This window comes from Amblyomma mixtum, chromosome 7 (genome assembly GCF_055824585.1).
Source record: "Amblyomma mixtum isolate Tamu chromosome 7, ASM5582458v1, whole genome shotgun sequence".
NCBI classification, from domain to species: domain Eukaryota; kingdom Metazoa; phylum Arthropoda; class Arachnida; order Ixodida; family Ixodidae; genus Amblyomma; species Amblyomma mixtum.
The window spans coordinates 76915147-76936345 of NC_143018.1; the positions used below are offsets into that span (position 1 = coordinate 76915147).

General features: G+C 53.1%; 1 pseudogene; it reads left to right on the top strand.

Moving 5' to 3' along the window:
- Positions 1-2970: 2970 nt before the first annotated feature.
- On the top strand, positions 2971-19897 carry LOC149336557 (uncharacterized; annotated as a pseudogene).
- Positions 19898-21199: the final 1302 nt, after the last annotated feature.

Genomic DNA, 21199 nt, shown 5'->3' on the forward strand with positions numbered 1-21199 from the left:
GGTTTAGAACATTATTCACATGTAAGTGACGCTACGGTGGAGCAATTGCAGGCGGAATAATCAAGGCTAATTCCACCTGTAGCATGCAACAACTCAACTAAACTCAACTAAGCACTGAGGATGCACCATAAATCATCGCGACTGGTTCGTTTTCTGTGTTCAGGGCGTCGTGTATTCTATCCCCTTGTCTTGCTGCCACGCATACGGAGGCGAAACTGGCAGATGCCTTAAAAAGAGATAGTCAGAGCATAAATACAACGTGACGCAACAAATCTCAGGTGATCTGGGCATTCACTGCCAAGATTGTAAATGCGCCCCTGAGCTGGGCAACACAACTGGGCTGCGCAGGGGCGATGACAAAACCACGTGAGAAATCACTGAAGCCGTAAAAATCGCGCATCTTAAAGAGAGTTCTGTAAGCACTCCATCCATAGCCCTTATAAAGAATTGCGCTTCTTATCGGTAGCTGGATGACCCGAGTTCTACTGTGTTAATTCTGGTGGCGATGGTTGTTTTTCAGACTCGTTTCCTCTTCCTATTTCAATCAATCAATCACCATTACTTCCTTTGAGAAGGAGGAGTACGGGACTAAAAGCTCGGAGAGCTTGAAGAATTCCCGACCCCTTACTAGTTGGCAAACAGCAAGATGACGGCCAGTCATACATCAAAGTTACAAAAACAGACAACTATCAATGACACACTGAAAGTGGCAACCGCAAAAGAAACACAAACAAAAATGCTGGTACAAATAATTAACAGTATCAATAGAAGCTGTCGCGAAAAAAATGAAAGTATTTTAGACTTGCAAAAAAACAAGTTCGCAAAAGTGTTTGACGATGTCGTTTTGGTTACAGGTGGGATCAAACTCCACACGGTTTAGTAAATTTAGCAATGAGGGCAACGTGTAAGATAATGGTTGTTCATCGTAGGATGTCCTTGGGGTGGGCACGGGCCATATTTCTTTGTATCTGGTTTCACGATCACTTGTGTTCACCTGTAGTCTTGCAAGACAAATTGCATAATCCATATGAAATTTAACGAAAGCTTTATAGCGTACAATCAACCTATAATTGTATAAACAAAACACAGAAAGAACATTAAACTTTGAAAAAAGAGGCTTCGTGGAAAAAGTGTAATGTACATCAGCAATATAACGCACTGCTCTCTTCTGCAGTTAATGTAGCCTGCGCAAATTGGTCACACCAGTAGTGCCCCACACCATGTTACAGTACTGCATGAGAGATAGCACTAAAGCATTGTAAAGCATAAGCTTCACTTTAGCAGGGATAAAGCGCCGCACACGCGCAATGGCACCAATGGCAGATCACAACGTAGATTGTAGGTAGTCGATATGCTCATTCCGGGTAAGATGCTTTGAAAAATGTACTCCAAGACTATTTACAGAGTCCAACATCTCTAGCTGTTGGGAGCCAAGAAACAAATTGATACTGCATTGATACTGCTCTATATATTTACCGAAGGGTCTGAAAAAAATACATTCAGCTGTAGGTCAGCACTGTGTGTGCCTCGCCTAGTTTCTTGTCCTTGAGCAGCTTGCGCTGTTCTGCCTTGTTGTGAGCCAACTAGCCCGCAATGTGTCATTCAAGCTGATAAGACATCGTAAAGTGCGCAAAAAAAATGAACTAAAAACTGACAATGCAATCGGTGGAAAAGGCAAAGAGCTAAACAGCTGCTGTAGTGGAGGGCTTACGAATATTTTGGATCACGTGGATATTTTTAACGTACACTGACACCGCACAGCGCACGGATTCTTTTCAGTTTCGACTCCAAGTAAACACTGCATCCAAAGCCGAGATTAAGCCAGCATCATCGGGCCCACCACCCGAGCACCCTAATCACAGAGCCATTTTGGCGGAAGGAATTCTTGTACACCTTCAAGTTTGGAAAGAAAGGTATTTTGACGCTATCACAAACGAGTCAGCGCAATGACCGATGGCTGTTCCAAGTAATTTTGCATAAAAATGCGGCGCAAATAGATGTCATCTCGGTGCTGGCGGAGGGATGCATGTTTTCCTCTTAGCGCTTTACCAAACCTATTAACCCTAGCTATATGGGGCACGAATAATGAAATGGGTTTAACATGCTTTTTAAAACACAGATATCCACCTCCCTACCCCTGAAGGCGCTCGTCTACTGAGCCGGAGTACCCGGGTTAAAACCATACCGCGCCGGCCGCATTTTGTTGCACGCGCGGCCTGTGTGCTGCGCGATGTCACTGCAAGTTAAAGATCCCCATGTGGTCGAAATTATCTCGGAGCCCACCACTTCGGCACCTCTTCCTTCCCTTCTTTAACTCCACCCTAACCCTCCCCTTACGGCGCGGTTCAGTTGTCCATCGAAATATGTGAGACAGTTACTGCGTCATTTCCTTTCCTCGCAACCAACTAATTAGCCCCTGTTCATGGATTCCTCATCGTAGTCGCCTGTGTTGGCGTTGCCATACCACAACACCTGACAACCATGGCAGGTAGTAGAAGTGCGAAACACCACCTGCCACGGCGAAAGCGTAGGAACGGACAACCCGAAGGTGGCTGCCACAGGAAGATCCCGGAGGGTGGCTAGCAGCGTAAGCTTTGGCAGGTGGCGTGGGGAGAGCTGCGTTGAAATTTCGTATTACCGACTGTCCTAGTCGTCTACCAATTTTGTGGTTTTATTCATTTACCGTTAACGGGGTATCACCTCTAGGCCCTCTACTGGCCCCCCGCATCAGCTGGTGTAATGAAGCGCGTGCATTGTGCAATGAAGCGAGTCTTAGAGCTCTGCTTCATATTGCCACCTGGTGTTCTCAGGTGGCGCTGAAGTGTCATCGAAGACGTTGAAGTCGAAGACGTTGAAGACGTTAAGTGTCTCGGGCTGGCTGGCTGGCTGCCGTATTCTGCTGGTTAGCGACCAGTCGCCCTATCTTCCGTTAGATATTTTGGTGGAGGTGCTGGGTAAAGATCCCCGTATATGTCTCATACTCCTCCGGATAACCTGGGCTCCAGTCCTTCGCTCGTGTACACCCCTGTGCACTGCGCTAGCAGGAGAAACCAAGGCCTACCTCCCGAACACGGGTCTTTGGAGTCTGCCAGAGCACCCACCCATCGACCTGCCATGCAAGCTGCACCGTACTACACCTTGCAGAATCCGCGACTGCCCAAACCATTCCACGGCAGTCAGCTCGAAGACGTAGAAGACTGGCTTCTCGAGTTTGAACGCGTGGCCTCATTCAACCAGTGGGACGACGCCGCCAAGCTTCGAAACGTCTTCTTTAGCCTTGAAGATGGTGCACGTACCTGGTACGAAAACCGAGAAGGCGCTTTAACATCATGGCACGAGTTCCGCCGGCACCTGCTGGAGACCTACACCAGCACGGATCGTCGAGAACGGGCTGAACGGGCTTTGCAGTCTCGCATTCAGATGCCGATTGAGACTGTAAGCATGTACAGGGTCGTCCACTCTAAGTACGAACACGGCGCAGCGTGGCCGCGCTCTGCAGGGCGCGAGCGCATCCGGCGCGGCCGCGCATCGAAGCTCTGCGGCGCAGGCGCACACGGGCCTGGAGGCGGTGCTTTGTATCGTCTGCTACAGCGCGGGCGCGCGCACTGCCTGCTGTGCGGTGAAGCGCACCTAACTCTCTGCATGATTACAGCGCTCGTGTGCACCGAGACACACTGCGGGAAAGCTCACTAACTGCAGCGCGTTGTCGCTGGTTGCGCGTACGACAACCCAGCGGCCTCTCATCCCAGTGCCACGATGTCGGGGATATGTATGTATTGCTGCAAAATTCTCATTTCAGGTTTGAATTGATTTGGTTTATGGGATGTAACGTCCGAAATTGACAGACTACAAGGGACGTTATAGTCGAGGGCCCCATGTTATTGTCGACCACATGGGTTTTTTAACGTGCGCTGACATCCCACAGCACACGGGTTCCTTGCGTTACGCCTCCATTGAAACGAGACCGCCGCTCAAGGTCATACCCTTTAAGGCGGAGTTAAAGCATCTCCCAAATTTTACTTTTCCCATCTTCGCAGTGTCAGAGGCCCATCACTTCCTTTTTCGACTGCTTATGAAAGCTTCTCCGGCTTGATGCGTCATCATTTAAGTTAGACGTTTCGCCCCTATCCTGTCGTTTATGTTCTGTCTTCTGTGGCACACAGTGGAGTAACATATATTCCATAATTCCATAGCCTTGCACAAAACTGTGGTATGAGCCCCGCCACGGTGGCTCAGTGGTTACGGCGCTCGGTTGCTAACCCGGAAGACGCGGGTTCGATCCCGGCCGCGGTGGCCGAATATCGATGGAGGCGAAATTCTAGTGGCTCGCGTACTGTGCGATCTCAGTGCACGCTAAAGAACCGCAGGTGGTCGAAATTTCCGGAGCCCTTCACTACGGCGCCCCTCATAGCCAGAGTCGCTTTGGGACGTTAAACTCCAATAAACAAGCAAATAACAAACAAACAAATGGTGGTATTAAGAGCTGCTTGGGGTTCATTAATTTTTCCTTGAGCAAAGGCAGTGCCGTAGATTTAAATGTGATATTAAAAGCATGCAGTACAACAGCAGTACAGGTCCGACTTCAGTCATTTGCAAGGTGTATCGGCTGTCCGTCCATGCTAGGCTGAGCATTCCGATATTTCATCAGGAAGTGAGGCTGATACTCTGCTTGAAATGACTGTCTGGCTAGGTGGCTGGTCTACCCGAGCGAACCATTCTCGAATGATGAGCGAAAGGTCGAGCCACCAGACGTTGCTGGCACAGCATATTTGTATCGGCAGACATAACGTCACGCTATCAGTTTTTTCAGTCATCCTTGCGACTTCTCTTACACATTAGAGAGTTTTTGCATAGCGTTAGCGTGATAGCGGACTTAAGGGAAATTACGTTAGCGTACCGCAAACAACTTATCCCCACAGACAGTTTTAGTATAGCGTTCTGAAAACGTTAAACGCCACCTGCTAGACATGGATGCGAACGGTCCTTCTAAAATGGTCGAACTGCCGCTAACTAGCTAAAGTATAATATTTCCGAGTTTTTTAAACGAGTTATTACTGTAATGCTTATTTTCGTCTGCAAAATGACTCTGAAATTTAAATAAATCGAAATAAAAAACGTAAAACAGTGGCGCCATCTAGTCAAGGCAATGTTCACTACAAGCCGTTCGAGCAAGAATATTTGCCATCACATAACGTGTAATGTTAAAAAAACTACTATAAATTCGATATAAACTCGCTTTACATCATTTAAGTCCATAAAACACCGCGAAAAAGCTCAAAATCTATTTTTGTTTTTTTCCGGACGTTTGTGCTAGGTTTCGGCTACGTTTCGGGCAGTTGCAGACGGTAGCAGTGCAGCTGGAGGTCCCATTAGGCTTGCGCGCCATAGAGTTTCTTACTATTACCTAGAGGGAAAGCTGGCGGCGCTGCACTTCAGCCACCATGGACGCTTAAAGCATCATGGGGCGGTGAGCTACTTGTTGCGGCACAGTCGTAGTTTTTCGGGAACACAGAGTGTTATTACTAAGATGTTTCATTCCAAAAACGCTGTCCGTGTGTGCGCAGACGACTTTCGCGCGAACGCAGTGTGCAAAAGCCATAGTAGTGAAAACGCGACGACACACGACGCCAATAAAAGGTTTTACTCTTCCGAAATGTCATTAAAAAACCTCTTAAAGTATCTAAGCCACAACATTTTTTTTAGAACATATTTACTTTTTAAAGTGCGCTTGTTAATTACGCAATATTAGTTTTTTTAGTGTTCATCACTTGGCCAATAGGAAAGCTAGTCATCTGTTATTTTGGGCAAACTTTGCACTTAAATGCTTTTCTGCTCGTTTGTTGCAATCATTAGACAAGATATTGAATATTAGAACGTTTGTAGTTATCAAACAGCTTAATTTTTCTATTATTTTTTGGCCAAAAGTTGCAGTTCCGCAACAAGTAGCTCACCGCCCCATGATGCTTTGAGCGCCCATGGTGGCTGAAGTGGTCTCGAGGGGTCGCCATGCAAACTCCCATAGATGGGCTGCCAGCTTTCCCTCTAGGTAATAGTAAGAAACTCTATGTTGCGCGCTCCAGAATCCAGTGCGTAGCTCAAAAACTGAGCTGAATGGCAGCTTATACTTTATCGTCGAAGCAAGGTAAGTCATAGCGAAAAGCAACTACATCAGTAGTTGCCGGTAAACATGCCGACGGGAATCGCAAGGACTGCTGAATTGGCTGAAGCGGGCGGCTCTGGCTTGGAAGGACGCCTCCATGTTTTCACGCTAAGGGCTCAAAAGCCGCAACTGCCGTAACGGTAACTTCTGAAAATTGCGTTCGTACGCTAACGCTATTTCTCCGTTACCGTTCTGCGCATGCGCAGTCCAGACCCGTTATTCCGCTATGCACGCAATTACGCAAAGCACTCAATACTAAAACTCTCTATTGTCGCTTGTTTCCAATGCCCCTCTGCAATAAAAACGGTGTGGCAGCGTGGGGTCGCCGCATTTTCAGTTGCCCGCACGGGAAGTTAGCCATGTCTCGTGTACCGGAATGCGACAGAAGACGCATTGTAGATTTAAGTTTGCAAGCGTATACTCACAAAGAAAAATATCCGAGTTGAGAAGTAGGCCACTCTCGACCATCAACCGGATAATTAAAGCCTACAGGGAAGAGCAACGAAACAAGGATGCTCCGCGGAAAGCCCGCCCAAGAGTCACCACCGAGGAGGACGACATGGCCATTGTTGCGGCAGCGGTCGACAAGCCTACTGCGAGTGTGGGCGAGACTAAGAACTGCGTCGGGCTTCCATGTGTTTCAAACACCACAGTGAAGCGTCGTCTCTACGAGGCAGGGCTAAAATCAAGAACCACGGCTCAGAAGCCAGTTGTGAGGGCGGCCAACCGGCAAAAACGCCTCGAATTTGCCCGGCAGCATCAGCAATAGTCCGAGGAGCATTGGGCGAAGGTGGTGTTTACGGACGAGTCAGCGTTCACCACAAGATGGGACCAGAGGCAGCGAGTTTGGCGGCCCGAGAACTGTCGGTAAGGATAATTACATAGGCTATCGTATCCTAGAAAGTGCGAACTCAGATTTCGTCCACCGTTATTGGCTGCCCAATGGTATAATAAAACTAAGGAGCATTTTTACGTTTTTAGGCTGATTCTGGACAAGTGTAATTTTCGCACTGCCCTAATCTTCGGCTTTTCGTAAATCGCGTATATTACGAAAAAAACCCAACTACAGTTTGGCAAAACAAATTATTTATATCAGCATATTTCTGCTTCCCATCAAACAACGCTTAAGGATGAAATTATTTAATTCTGGTTCCTTGTAGCTTAGCGGTTGTAACTGCTTGTGTACCAATGCCAACAAAAGTTTTCATTTTTTCTAGGTATGTGCCAGAGTATATGCAGCGAGTCGCAGCCAGCGGCCGCTCTGCTGTCAGCGTTTGGGGAGCTATGACAGCTGAAGGTCTAGGACCCCTGGTTCGAATTGACAGCCGGTTGAACGGAGACACTTATTGTGCCATCCTGGACGATGTGATGCTTCTATATCTTGCTGGAGGACCATTCGCTGATAATAATTTTATTTTTCAGCATGATAATTCCCCCATCCACACGTCAAAGAAGGTGGCCGCGTTTCTGGAGCTCCGCGACGTTGCAGTACTGGAATGGCCTCCACAGTCACCGGACCTCAACATAATAGAAAACATCTGGGGCAACAAGAAGTTCGCCTTGGCCCGCCGAGAGCTCCGTGTCCTCTCAGCGGACGCGCTATGGACTGCCGTCAAAGAGGAATGGGAGCGGCTTAGAACTAACACGGATATATTCCGGTCTCTCTACAGCAGCCTGCAGAACAGAATGCAGGCTGTGATAGACTCTGGAGGCGAGCTCACCCACTACTGAGCTCAGTCAGGTAATTCGTGGAAGCCTGCGAATAAAGGATAGTGACAGTCAGTGGCCCCGTCCTTCGTTCACAATCGATGAAATCTTTGTTCTTTTGTGCTTGTTTTTTGTGCGGCCGTGCAGTGACACGTTCTGTGGGGGGTTGCAAGCATGCCGTCGGCTGTCGTTTGCGATGATGACTGTGTTGCCGCGATGTCAACATTTGAATGTGTTCTGTAACTTCACCATGCTTGCTACGCCTAGAGAGGACAGCCAGTACGTTCGGCGTCTGTACTACGGTAAAATTTTAAACATTCAGAGCAGGAGGTAAAAAAATTTGCTGATGTTTAGCTTTGATTAAACCTGGTAGGTTGCGTAAGCATCCATAGCATTCCATTCAGGATCATCAGCGGTTGTAGACGATTCGGTTTCGATAGAGACGCGGTGCGCCCGTCTAGCAGCGTCTTGAGCGCGCCGCTTTGCAAGGCGCTGTTCGCGTTCTTCATCTGCCTCCGAAGCCAGTGGTTGTTTCCTGGCTTCGTCAAGCCAACGTAGCCTCCCTTTCTCTTTATCAGGCGCCATAACGACGGAGCCGGCAAGCGAGGGAACGCGTTTTATACCCCTCCCCCCTCTTCCCAGCTTCCTCTCCACATTCGCAGCTGGCCAGAGCGCGGAGAGGGCAGCGCCTCCATTCGGTAGCGGCGCGGCTGCAGCTGTAGTGCGCCGTGCCTCGCGCCGCCCTTCAAGGTCAAACGTGCCTCGCGGCCGCCCCGACGCGAAGGGCTGAAACCTGTCGTAATACTGCTTGCGCAATAAAAATAGGCGCGACCTTCAATGTAACTACGCCGACCAATTAAAACAATAAACGAAGTCAGCTTTTTAATGTTTGACTATATTAAGAAACCCAGAAGAATCGAAAAAATTTATTTAATTTTTACTTAAAGTTACGTAGAGTTATTATTTACTTTCGAATTTGCTTCTCGATCAAATGCCAAGAAACGTTTTGGCTGCAGACTATTTTCGGTTTTGCAACAATTGTGTGCGCCGATCTCGAATACGGCCGAGCTTTCTTTGACTTCAGTTCTATCCGACTTGTCCTCGAATCTTCATATTGTCTCTTCCGTTCCTATTGTCTCCCAGAGCGGGGCCTCTGGCGCTAGGTATTGAGTTTCAGGAATTGTTTAACTCCCCGAGAAGGAGAGTGCCGGCTGCGTTTCCTTTATCGCTATCGTCGGCATCAAGCACCTCGTGAGTCGCAGCCGACAGCCCATGGGCTTCGAGCAATAAAATTCGTACTTGTAGCTAGCCCTCTTCTTCTGATTATTTCGTTCCTTTTTCATTTGCGTTACGTTCCACCACGTACGAAACAAGAAATGTCACTAGAAAAGCGCTAGCGGAGACGAGGAGAGCGACTGCGGCGGGCGAGAAATGAAGAAAGAAATCCAGACCCATTATCAGTGTTTAAGCACAACACTTAATGTTCTGCGGCTGGTGGCATGAGCTTCGGACAAAAAACAAAACACTCGCTAAGCCTGCTCAGTTAAGAAATTATTGGGGTGTAAACCAAAACTGATTGATGTTTTAAACGTAATTGCGATTTCTTTTCAAACTCATAAGACGTTCTTGTTATTTCCATAAGTACTTTAATAAAATTTGAAGCACCATCAAGCCATCCGCGAACTTTTTCGCGCTAGGCTAAATATAGGACCACTCGGACCTAGAAAAGCAAGCCCGGCGCAATCTCTGTCCCGCAACTTAACAGCTACTGCTGTAAAACATCCCATAAGCCTTAACCAGTGCGCGTAGAAAATAAAGCTTTGATCCATAACGCACGCGACTTTCAGAGTGCATTCAAGACCTCAAAGTGGTTCGCCGAGCTGGATCAGTGGAGACCACCCGACTACAGGAGGAACGCCGGCGGCAGGCAGCGCGAGCTGTTGCACGCCACGTCGGCTCTACCAATGATCGCTGTTATTTGCGGTCCTCAACTCTTTCCCGTAGAAAGCTTGGCACCATCGTCTCCGGCAACCTAAGCGGCATCCGTGGACACCACTTTTGCCGAGGTGCGCTGAATTTTGTTCCATTTTCAGTGCTTTGAAGACCTCGCCCCATCTCTGCGGCGCTAAGCCTGACGGTGGCAAGGCCTGCGCCGGCTGCGTTCGGGGTTTCCTCTGGGATTCCTCGGCAATGGCGGTCCAAGGCCAAGTCACCGGATACGATCCCACCTCCATAGGGATCGTTAACATGGAAGGCCTCCAGGGACGCCAACACGAACGCCGGCCAGCAACGGGTGGCGGGACGCTCTGCGCATGTGCAGGGCGGCAACGCGCAACATGCAGCTGTGCAACAAGCAAAACAGCCCCGGTGGCGGCCGCAACACACGCCCCGCATCGGGAAAGACGAAATCATTGCGGTGCTTAAGCCACGAGAAACCATCGACCTGAAGGCCACCTTAGGTCCCGGACAAGCCGGCGCTGCCGTTCGCAGCATCCTCGGGGACGCTGCAAGTGTGGTGCTTGCAGTGTGGCCCGTGTGGGAGCAAAATGTGCTCGTGTGCACACTGTATTCAGTGGAAGCTGCGGAGAAGCTGCTCCGGGACGTCATGCTGCCGATCGGAGGCCGCAAGCTGCTATTCCGGGGCCACCCTAAGCTCTCCGGCGAATTCTGCAAGGGCGTCATCATCGTCTCCCCGGACGAGACATCTGAGACTGTCAAGAAAAAACTCAGTGAGGACCCCAACGTAGTATCCGTGTGCAAACTGGGCAAAACGCAAGTTGCTGTGGTCACCTTTGTGGGGACAAGGGTGTCGCGGACCGTGCTTTATAGTTGCGAGCGTCTCCCGGTCCGCTTCTATAAGAAAACGATCCCTGCCTGCCCTCGCTGTGGCACGGTGGGGCATCGGGCCGACGCCTGCCCGCGGCCGCAGCCTGGACGCTGTGAACGCTGTGGGGCTCAGGTTGCTGCTGCTCCTGACGGTGGCCCAGCTGAACATCAATGCTCCCCGTGCTGCCTCATCTGCAAAGGCAGCCATCCCATAGGAGCGCCTGGCTGCGCGGGCAAGTACCGCAAGGTCATCAAGCCGGGACCCCCACCCACCCCAAAGCAGAAGCAGACGCCGGGACCCAAAAAGGCCCAGACGCCCAGGCCGGACCCAAGCAGGCTCCGGGGCCCAAGCCCGAACCCAAGAAGGCCCAGTCCGGGCCGCCAAAATTTGTGAAGTCCGGGAACCCGACGAGGCCACCGGTCCTGAAAGCCGAGGATTTCCCACCTCTGGTACCACGCCAAAATCAGGTGAGCAGTTGGAGTGGGTTAGTCTCTGGGCCCACCCCCCTCCCTCCCCCACCGAATCCGCCCTACAGCGGCAGGTAGAGGAGCTCAGGCGCCAAAATCAAATTCTCGCCCGCAAAATTCAAGAATTAGAAGCTAAGCAGGCCGGGCAGTCCGAGCCCATGCAGAACGCTGAGCCCGAGGATAGTGATGACGGATCCTCAGTGTCATCTTGCCTAACTAGCGTCTCGCGGCAAACCGCGGACACGGTGGTCGATTCGGCCCCTGCGGACGCCGGCCGCTTCGAGGCCCTGGAGCGTAAAGCCGAGCAGTTGGAGGAGCGGGTGGCAGCGCTCCCGAACCAAATTATGATTGCGGTCCGCGAGTTCTTTCAAGACATGTTCAGGTCCGCATTTGTTGCAATGCTTCCCGACATTGCGGCCCAGGTGACTGACTCTGTCCTTAAGGCGATGCAGCCCTAGGTCAGCTCCCAAATACAAAATTCTCTCTCTTGCGACTCCCCGCAGCTAAAACGTAAAATAGCTCCTCGACAGGCAGCGGAAGAAAGCGGTTCCGGCCCGATAGCCGCGGCGTTGATGCAACCCCTACCTGGGGCTGCGCCGGCCCCCGAACCGAGTGGCTACCCAGCACCGTAAAATAAAAACATCAATATGGCTGGCAAACCTTCTCAGAAAGCTAAAAAATTAGACCAATTCGAAATTACTCAATGGAACTGCAGGAGTTTCAGAGCCTGCAAAAACGGTCACATCTCCAGCTCTACCTGCAGTCCCTTGGCGACATGCCGGCGTTTCTTGCTTTGCAAGAGCCCGGCAATGATGCTAAATTCTCGGGGTATAGCTCGTTTCAGGGGGGCCCCTCGACCTGCATCCTGGTGCATAAAGCATACACCGCGATTCAGGTCGATCTTGATCTGGAGACTGAGCAGGAATACACCATGGTAAGGGTTCTGCCTCTCAGGCGCCGCGACCCGTCAATACATGTGCTTAATGTGTATTGCCCCCCGCATAAGTCGCGTGTTACTTTCAGCGAAATTTTCTATCGTGCTCTCAAATCGGCTGACAACGAACCCCTGGTGATCATTGGGGATTTCAACGCACCCAGTCTACACTGGGGCTATCACTTCGAGAAATCCATGGGACGCAAGCTGGCGGAGCTCATCTCCACCCTTCGTCTTACGTTGCTCACGGATCCGTCTTGCCCCACACGTGTGGGCAACTCGGTCACCCGTGACACGTGTCCTGACTTATCTCTGGTTAGGAACACTACAAACGCCACATGGGAGAACCTGGGGGATACCCTGGGCAGCGACCACTGCCTTCTCCGCATCACGCTTTTGGCGAAGGCAGCCCGTAAAAAATGGGGCCATGCGAAAATAACCAATTGGCACCAATTTCGAACTCAGGACGTCCCTCCGGTACTATTCTCCGGTGGCTATGCGGAGTGGGCAACACAGTTCACCAACATACAGAAACAACACACGCAAACACTTCACACCACCGACGAGATCCCCGCAGTGGACAATCACCTCCTGCATCTGTGGGAGGCGCGCCGGAGCTTAACAAAACGATGGAAGAAACACAAGACGAATCGCAAGCTTAGAGCTCGCATTGCACAACTTACGGAGCAGGCTGCGGCATATGCCGCCCAGCTCACAGACACCAATTGGATAGAACGCTGCAACTCGGCAGCGCGTCAGATGAGCTCGAAGGGGACTTGGCGTCTCTTGCGCAGCCTCATCGACCCTTCTCAAACGAAAGGGGAGACGCAAAAACAGCTCCGGCGGGCTCTGCACGGGTACCAAGGTACGACGGCGCAACTTGCGGACACTTTGTGCGACAGGTATCTCTGCCGCATAAATGAACCGGTTGGGCCCGAGTACACGTACTCCGGCAAGCCAAATCAGGATTTAGACGCCCCTTTTGAGTTGCATGACCTTAAGGCGGCCCTGGCTAAAATGCGCCGAGGTGGGGCCCCGGGTCGGGATCGCATAACAGTGAAACTGTTGGCGAACCTCTCCGACTCTGCATACCTCCATTTGCTACAATACATAAATCAGTTCTCGGATGGGTGTCCGCTCCCACTCGAATGGAAAACATCGCTTGTAACGTTCATCCCCAAAGCAGGTAAAGCCGTGACTACGGACAACTTGAGACCCATCTATTAACCTCGTGTGTGGGAAAGCTCATGGAGACGATGGTTCGGGATCGCCTCTCTCCATACATGGAGGGTAAGGGCCTCTTTGCAGACACTATGTTCGGGTTCCGCCCGCACATGTCTGCACAGGATGTCCTACTCCAACTACACAGGGACATAATACTATACCCACAGCCATGCAACAAAACGACAAGGCCATTCTCGCCCTCGATCTTAAGGGGGCGTTTGACAATGTTAAACATGGCACCATACTCTCTAACTTGAACACCACTAACTGCGGGGCGAAGGTCTTCGCCTATGTCAGAGACTTCCTCTCTGCGCGTCAGGCACTCCTCCGGATCGAGGGCGAGGAATACGGCCCGTACTCTATGGGTACACGAGGTACACCACAGGGGGCGGTGTTATCACCGCCCCTTTTCAACATCGCCATGATGCACCTGCCCGGCCGACTGGCTCAGGTGGAGGGCATAAAACACGCACTCTACGCAGACGACATTACAATCTGGACCACCGAGGGGAGCCTTGGGGAGATGGAGGACCGCCTTCAGCAGGGCGCCTCCATAGTCGAAGCATATGCTGCCGACTGTGGTCTCCAATGTGCTCCCGCCAAATCAGAGCTTCTACACGTCAGGACAAACTACAAGGACAACACGTCTCTACACATATCGCTGTCGGGCGGTCCCATCAGAGAAGTGGCGGAGCTCCGGATCCTGGGTCTGTTCATCAATAACAATCTTAGGCCGGACTCTACTATAGCGAAACTCAAGAACATAGGTGAACAGGTAGGGCGCATGACCCGCCGTGTTTCCAACAAGCGGGGTGGTCTGCGGGGCAGGGACGCGCTACGGCTCGCCTATGCCTTCGTGACCAGCCGGATCCTCTACGCCGTGCCGTACCTACGCACCACCAAACAACAAGACGAGCGCATTGACCCCATCATCAGGAAGGCAACAAAGCGAGCACTGGACCTCCCGGTGGCTACCTCCAACGCCAAACTGAAGGCGTTGGGAGTGGTAAACTCCTATCAGGAGTTGCGGGAGGCCCACCTCGTGAACCAATATACGCGGCTATAGCAGACGGTGCCTGGGCGCCGCCTGCTAAACCGCTTACACATCCAACACACATGCATACCAGAGGGGACGGAGAACAACCCGGTGCTGTGGCGCCACATGCTCTTGGTCGCTCCGCTCCCGCGCAACATGGACATGGCTTCACATGAAGGCAGACGACAAGCGCGGGTTCGCACGCTTGAGAGGCAATATGGCTATAGAGAGGGCGTCTATTACGTGGACATCACAGGGCCGTCGCCCGCGGGATTCTTCACGGCTGCCGTAGTCCACCGGGGAATGAATGTAGATGGGCTATCTTTTCGGGCCCCAAATTCAACACGAGCGGAGGAAGTCGCATTAGCTCTCGCTGCCGCCGATCCAAAATCGAAAACGGTTATCACAGACTCTCGCCGGGCCTGTGAACATTATCTTGCAGGCGAAATATCACCTCTTGCCTCGCAAATTCTAAGACGCGCTCTCGCCGATCTAACTCGCACAAAAGTGATCTGGGCTCCTGGCCACCAGGGTCTACGAGGCAATGAGGCCGCTGATGCGGCCGCCCGAGCGCTCACACACCGGGCTCCTCATCCTAGCTCTCCTGGCTCAGAAGCTCATAAACCGCTTCTGCGGTTCCGCGAAATCCTAATTTATTATTGCGAAGGCCACCGTCTCTACCCGGCACCTGCCAAGGTGCTGAGTAAGGCGGAGGAGCGAACTCTGCGGCGCCGGCAGACAGGGACCCTTCTCTGTCCTGCAATAGCAAAACACTTCGATCCGAACACAGATGGGCGCTGCCCGCACTGTGGAGAGATCTGCGATATCTTTCACATGGTGTGGGCATGTACTCAGAATCCTCACCTTCCCCCCTCCCCCACCCCCACCCGAGAGGCATGGGAGACTGCCCTCCTCAACTGCTCCACACTGGAGTCCAAAACGGCTCTGGTCAAGCGGGCGCGAGACGGGGCCTCGTCATGCGGTGTCCCGGACTAAGGATACCGACCATGCAGCAGGGTTTTTTTTTACCCTCGAGCTCTCTTTGATTAAAGTTTTTCACCACCACCACCACCCGACTACAGAGGCGAGGGACTAGAGTATGATCCCGGCCACGGCCGTCCCGTTTCAATGGAGGCGAAACGCAAGGCACCCATGTGCTGGTGGATGTCAGCGCACGTTAAAAGCCCCCTTGGGGTCGACAATAACCTAGGGCCCTCGACTATAACGTCCTTGTGGTCTGTCAGTTTCGGACGTTAAATCCCATAAACCAAATCAATTCAAACCTGAAATGAAAATTTTGCAGCAATACATGCATATCCCCGACATCGTGGCACTGAGACGAGAGGCCGCTGGGTTGTCATACGCGCAACCAGCGACAACGAGGGGGCAGTTAGTGACCTTTCCCGCAGTGCTGTCTCGGTGCACAAGAGCGCTGTAATAATGCAGAGTTAGGTGCGCTTCACCGCACAGTAAGCACTGTGCGCGCCCGCGCTGTAGCAGACGACGCTAAGTACCGCCTGCAGGCCCGTGTGCGCCTGCGCCACAGAGCTTCGATGCGCGGCCACGCCGGATGCGCTCGCGCCCCGCGGAGCGCGGCCACGCTCCGCCGTCTTCGTACTTAGAGTGGACGACCCTGTACGTGGAGGATATGACGCGGTTCTTCCGGCGAGCTGACCCGGCCATGCCCGAAGATAAAAACTGCTGAGGCTCAGCTTGGCTAAGCCTGGGGAATGCGAAGCATATTAGGGCTTAGCTTGGTTTAGTAACCGGCGCTTGCATGCGCCGGTTGGTCTGCAAACGAGTCACAAAAAATAACTCGTGCCAGTGCCTGCTCAATGTTTATCAAGATATCAGTCGCGTTGAGCGTTTGATAATGCAAGGAATTATAATTTCCGATTTCTAATAACGCGTGCAAAAAGCACATAAATGCCACGATACACTTCGTTGTCATACGTGATCTATTAGGGGCTTCGCGCATCGAAGCAAAGCCGCGCAGGCGCACAGGGGCCCGGGGGAGAAGCGCTGCGTTCAAAGGGCAAGGCATCGCGCCGAACGGCTGGTGGCGTTCCTCTCTTCCTTTACGGTGCGGTTCGGGTGTCCACCGAGATGGCAGAGAATTACTGCGCCATTTCCTTTCCTCAAGAAACGTTGGGTTCAAATGGCAAGGCAACGCGCTGAACGGGTGGTGGCGTTCCTCCCTTCCTGTACGGTGCGGTTCGGGTGTCCTCCGAGATGACATTAGGCCCGTAAACATTTCATGCTTACTGTACTCTCGGTTACGGGAGAGGCAGAGATTTTTGTCGTGATCGTTTGGAAGTCAATAAACTTCTCTTTATAATATGAGACACACGGACATTCAAGTGGTTGTATTAGAAACAACGCTCTTCCAGCCGGTGCTCTCGTTCTTCAGAGGATTCCATGGCGCGCCTTTGTCGTCTATAGGCATTCCGACGCTCCAAACGAGTCGACATACTACACTCACTACCGTCCACACTGATTGAAGCACAGTTGAACTCTTGAACCAGAGCCGATACACCACTGTCCGCTCTGGTTGAAACACAGTTCGACGTGGAGGCCGGCTCTCTCATCCGATGTCACGTGGTGTGACGGCTAGGGGTCCCGCGGCGACGGCGCGAGGTGGAGGCCGGCTCTCTCATCCGATGTCACGTGGTGTGACGTCACGGTGCCACTTGGTGTGACGTCACGGTGTCACGTGGTGTGACGTCACGGTGTCACGTGTTGGGACGTCACGGTGTCACGTGGTGTGGCGTCACGGTCACGTGGTGTGACGTCACGGTGTCACGTGGGGGTCCCACGGCGACGGCGTGAGTGGTAGCTCTAGCAATATGCTTCGCATAAAAAATTGGAGGCTTATCAAGGTTAAGCCCAGTGGATGCGAAGAGAGAGAGAGAAAAAACTTTATTGTACAAGGAATTCGGGGCACGCCCCAGGGTCCCCGCACGACCTCACTGCACTCAAGTGTTTATGTTCCTAAGGTCCATAACACTGGCAGCCCGGCCGGTTGCGATGGTCTGCACGGCCGGGTCCTACGAGCGCAGCAGGGTCTCCCAGTCCTCCCAGGTCTTGAGGTTCTCCAGGTCCCGCGGGGGAGGGTCCGCCGGGCAGAGGGAAAGGATGTGGAGGGAAGAGGCGAAGGGTTCTGGGCATAGGGCGCATGCTGGAGTGGGGAAGGAGGGATGATAGTGGGCTAGGGTAAGGGGTGAGGGAAGAGAGTGTGTCTGTAGTCTGCGCCAGAGTGTTGCGTGTCTGTTATCTAGGGAGGGGAGCGGCGGGGGGTAGAGCTGGCGGGAGGATCTGTATGCCTGGGTCAGCTCACTGAATGTGTGCATGCGCTCCTTCGTGAATCCCCGATCCGAGGCCACCTGAGCCCGGTTTAAAGAACCTCGGGCTAAAAGGTTGGCGGCCTCGTTTCCGGGATTCCCGGAGTGCGCGGGCACCCATATCAGCTCCACATGTCGGGGTGGGGTTGCATCGGGCGAGTCCAGTATGCCAAAAGCAGGGACATGAACTCGGCCTCGAGCAAAATTTAAAATCGCAGTTTTGGAGTCACTTAAAATGTACCGGGCTTCCGTGCGTGTGATAGCAAGTGCAATGGCGGCTTCCTCTGCAGCTTCTGGGGAGGTGTGTGGAGGGAGAGGTAGTGTGAGAAGGGCGGATAAAGAGGAGTCCACCACAGCTGCTGTCGCTTCATCACCCGTGGAGGCAGCGTCCACCCATACGGCGTCCGGCTCGGGGCCGTACGCTCGATGGAGTGCCTTCGCACGGGCTCTGCGGCGCTGCTCATGGTGGGACGGGTGCATATTCCTCGGGAGCGGCCTGATGAGAAGCTCCTGGTAAAGGGGTCGTGGGATGGCGAGGAGGTTTGGGTCGTTGGCCGGTATTCTGATTCCGAGGGAGTCCAGGATATACCGACCTGTGGAGGTTTGTGTAAGCCTGATGTATTGGGTCTGTCGGTGGGCCTCCACCAGTTCCCCGATCGTGTTGTGGAGGCCCAGCATGTCCTTAGCGTTTGGAGGCATCTTGACCGCATACACGCCCGGCGCAAAGACGCTGGCGCGGTTGTGGTATAGTGCCTAGGCACTATAGTTGTGGGCACAGAGACTGACGCGACGGCGGGCGCGCGCCGCCTCATCCCTGGCGTGACGTCACATATCACGTGATGCGGCGATGGTGGCGCCGCCGCCGCGTCGCGCGCCACGGCGCGAACCGAAGCGTGGAGGCCTCCGCCGGGCGACGTCCGACGGCGCGATATGAGGCCCCATCTGCAGCCGGTGTGACGTCATCACGTGACGTCATGTCACGTGACCTACTTGAAGGTCACTTGAAGGTCAATGGTGGCCACCGCCGGGCGTCGCGCGAAGGCCCGAAACCTACGTTAATATGCTTCGCATAAAAAATGGCCTGGCTTAGATTATGGTTAAGCCTAGGATGCGAAGCATACCGCCGGCGGAGGCTGCGCGTCCTCAAGCGAGCGCACGAGTTGAGCCCCAGCTTTCACAGCTGTTGTGACGTCAGCGCCCCTAGCGGAAGGAGCGGGAGTTAGGCCGCCGGTGGAGGCTGCGCGTCCGCAAGCGAGCGCACGAGTTAAGCCCCAGCTTTCACAGCTGTTGTGACGTCATATCACGTGGTGCGCCGATGTAGGTCAAGTGGTAGCTACGCGGCCGCGCGCGGCGCAGCAAGGAAGCGCTCCGTTGTGCGGCTAGTATGCTTCGCATAAAAGGTGCGCCAACTGATGCGCGGCGTTAAGGAGCAACTTTTCGCTGGCCTCGTGCGCAGTACACCAGGGACTGTTGCTGAGTTTCTCAGGGAAGCGGTCATGATGGAGAAGATTCTCTTGCGGCGGTCTACCACCTACGACAGGCCGGTACTCGCCGCTTCACTTAGAGAGCCGCTTCCTGCCTTCGGGGCTAACCCTGACCTTCTCCGCGACCTCATCCGCTCCGTTGTGCGCAAATAGCTCCAGGCGCTTTTCGGTACTCCCCTGCCGACGGCCGGCTCTCTCGCTAGCCTCGTCCGCGAAGAGGTTCAAGCCTTGAGACCTTCGTTCTCGTCCGTTGACCCGCCGCCTTTACCCACTGAGTGCCGTCGGCCAACGAATGCTGAGGCCTTGCGACGTGCTGCGCCCTCTGCGGCGCAGTTTCCTCCGTCCAGTCAAGGCTCGCTGTTTTCCGCACACCCCGACACGTACTACATGGACAATCGACGATCGCCCCAACGGAAGACGGACCTGTGGTGCGCTCCAGATCGGCAGCGTCTCTGCTTTCACAGCGGGGAACACGGTAATCTGTATCGCCAGTGCCCGTATCGACAGCTTGGGCTGCAGGGGTTCCCTATCGACATGCCCCGTCCACCAAGAGGTCAACGACACCAGGAGATCGAGGACTACGTGGCCCAGCAGCGCATGGCGACAATTACCCAGCGGTAGTCTCGGTCTCCATCACCACGCCGACCTTCGCCACAGCCTGAAAGCTCCTCCTGGATGGCGCAGCGGCGGTTGCCAAGCCCCCGCCGGGAAAACTAAAGAGAGTGACCTCAGGGAGCGAGGCCGCTGGCAATCGATGCGAACAAGAACCCCCACAACGCGAACAGCGGCCGATCGCAATTTAAAGGCAACGACTGCAGTACCTGAACCTGATTATACCCGTGCTTCTTGACGGCTATAAGGTTAGTGCTTTGGTGGACACTGGCTCTGATTTCTCGATTTTAAGCGGAAAGCTAGCGGCGTTTCTTAAAAAAGGTAATGACGCCATGGTCCGGCACGCAGATTCGCACGGCTGGTGGACATGTCGTAACTCCGCTTGGCCTATGCACAGCAAGAGTCCAAATTCGCAGCTCCGCATTTGTTGTCAGCTGCCTAGTTCTACCTGACTGCTCCCGTGACTGTATCCTTGGCGTTGATTTTCTCCGGGAGTATGGAGCTATTATTGATCTCCGTGAGCGCACTGTCACATTTTCTACCGAGAAAGCTGATGTTTACTCCGAAGACTGTCAACGCCGCGCCGCCCTTCGAATATCCGCCGAGAGCGTTTGGATTCCGCCCCGCGCCAGTGTTTTTGTGAGTGTTCACTGCGACGGACTACGTGAAGGCACAGCTGTCGCAGAAGGCAACCTGTCCCTGTTACTCACCCACGGCATCTGCTCAGCGCTAAGTCTCATCCATCTTCGCGACGGCTGGTCTGAGCTCCTGGTGATTAACTTCTCTAACGAGCCCCGGCACCTTTTTCATGCTACTGACATCGCATTCGCCGACCCCTTAGCGGAGGTTTCTGACTGTTTCGCGTTCGAAGCTGTTAGACATGTGCGCCCAGCCCTTGACGCTCTTTACATCAGCCCGGACCTTTCGGTGACTCAACAGCGAGAACTACGTGCCCTCCTACTCGAATACGCTACCTGTTTCGCTTCTTAGTCGAAAGTCCGGCAAACGGCTCTTCTGAAGCACCGCATCATTACGCCCGACGATGCCCGCCCTATCCAGCAGCAACCGTACCGTATCTCACCGAAGGAGCGTGAGGCGATCCAAACGCAGGTGAAGGAGATGCTTTCAGATGGAATCATTCAACCTTCCAGCAGCCCCTGGTCTTCACCGGTCCTGCTGGTGAAGAAAAAGGATGGGACACTCCGCTTTTGCGCGGATTATCGAAAACTGAACAACATCACTAAAAAAGACGTCTACCCGCTGCCTCGTATCGACGACTCACTCGACAGACTTCGTCGCGCCCAGTACTTCTCCTCCATTGATTTAAAGATTGGGTACTGCCAGATAGAGGTCGACGAGTGGGACCGCGAAAAAACGGCGTTCGTGACACCCGACGGACTGCACGAA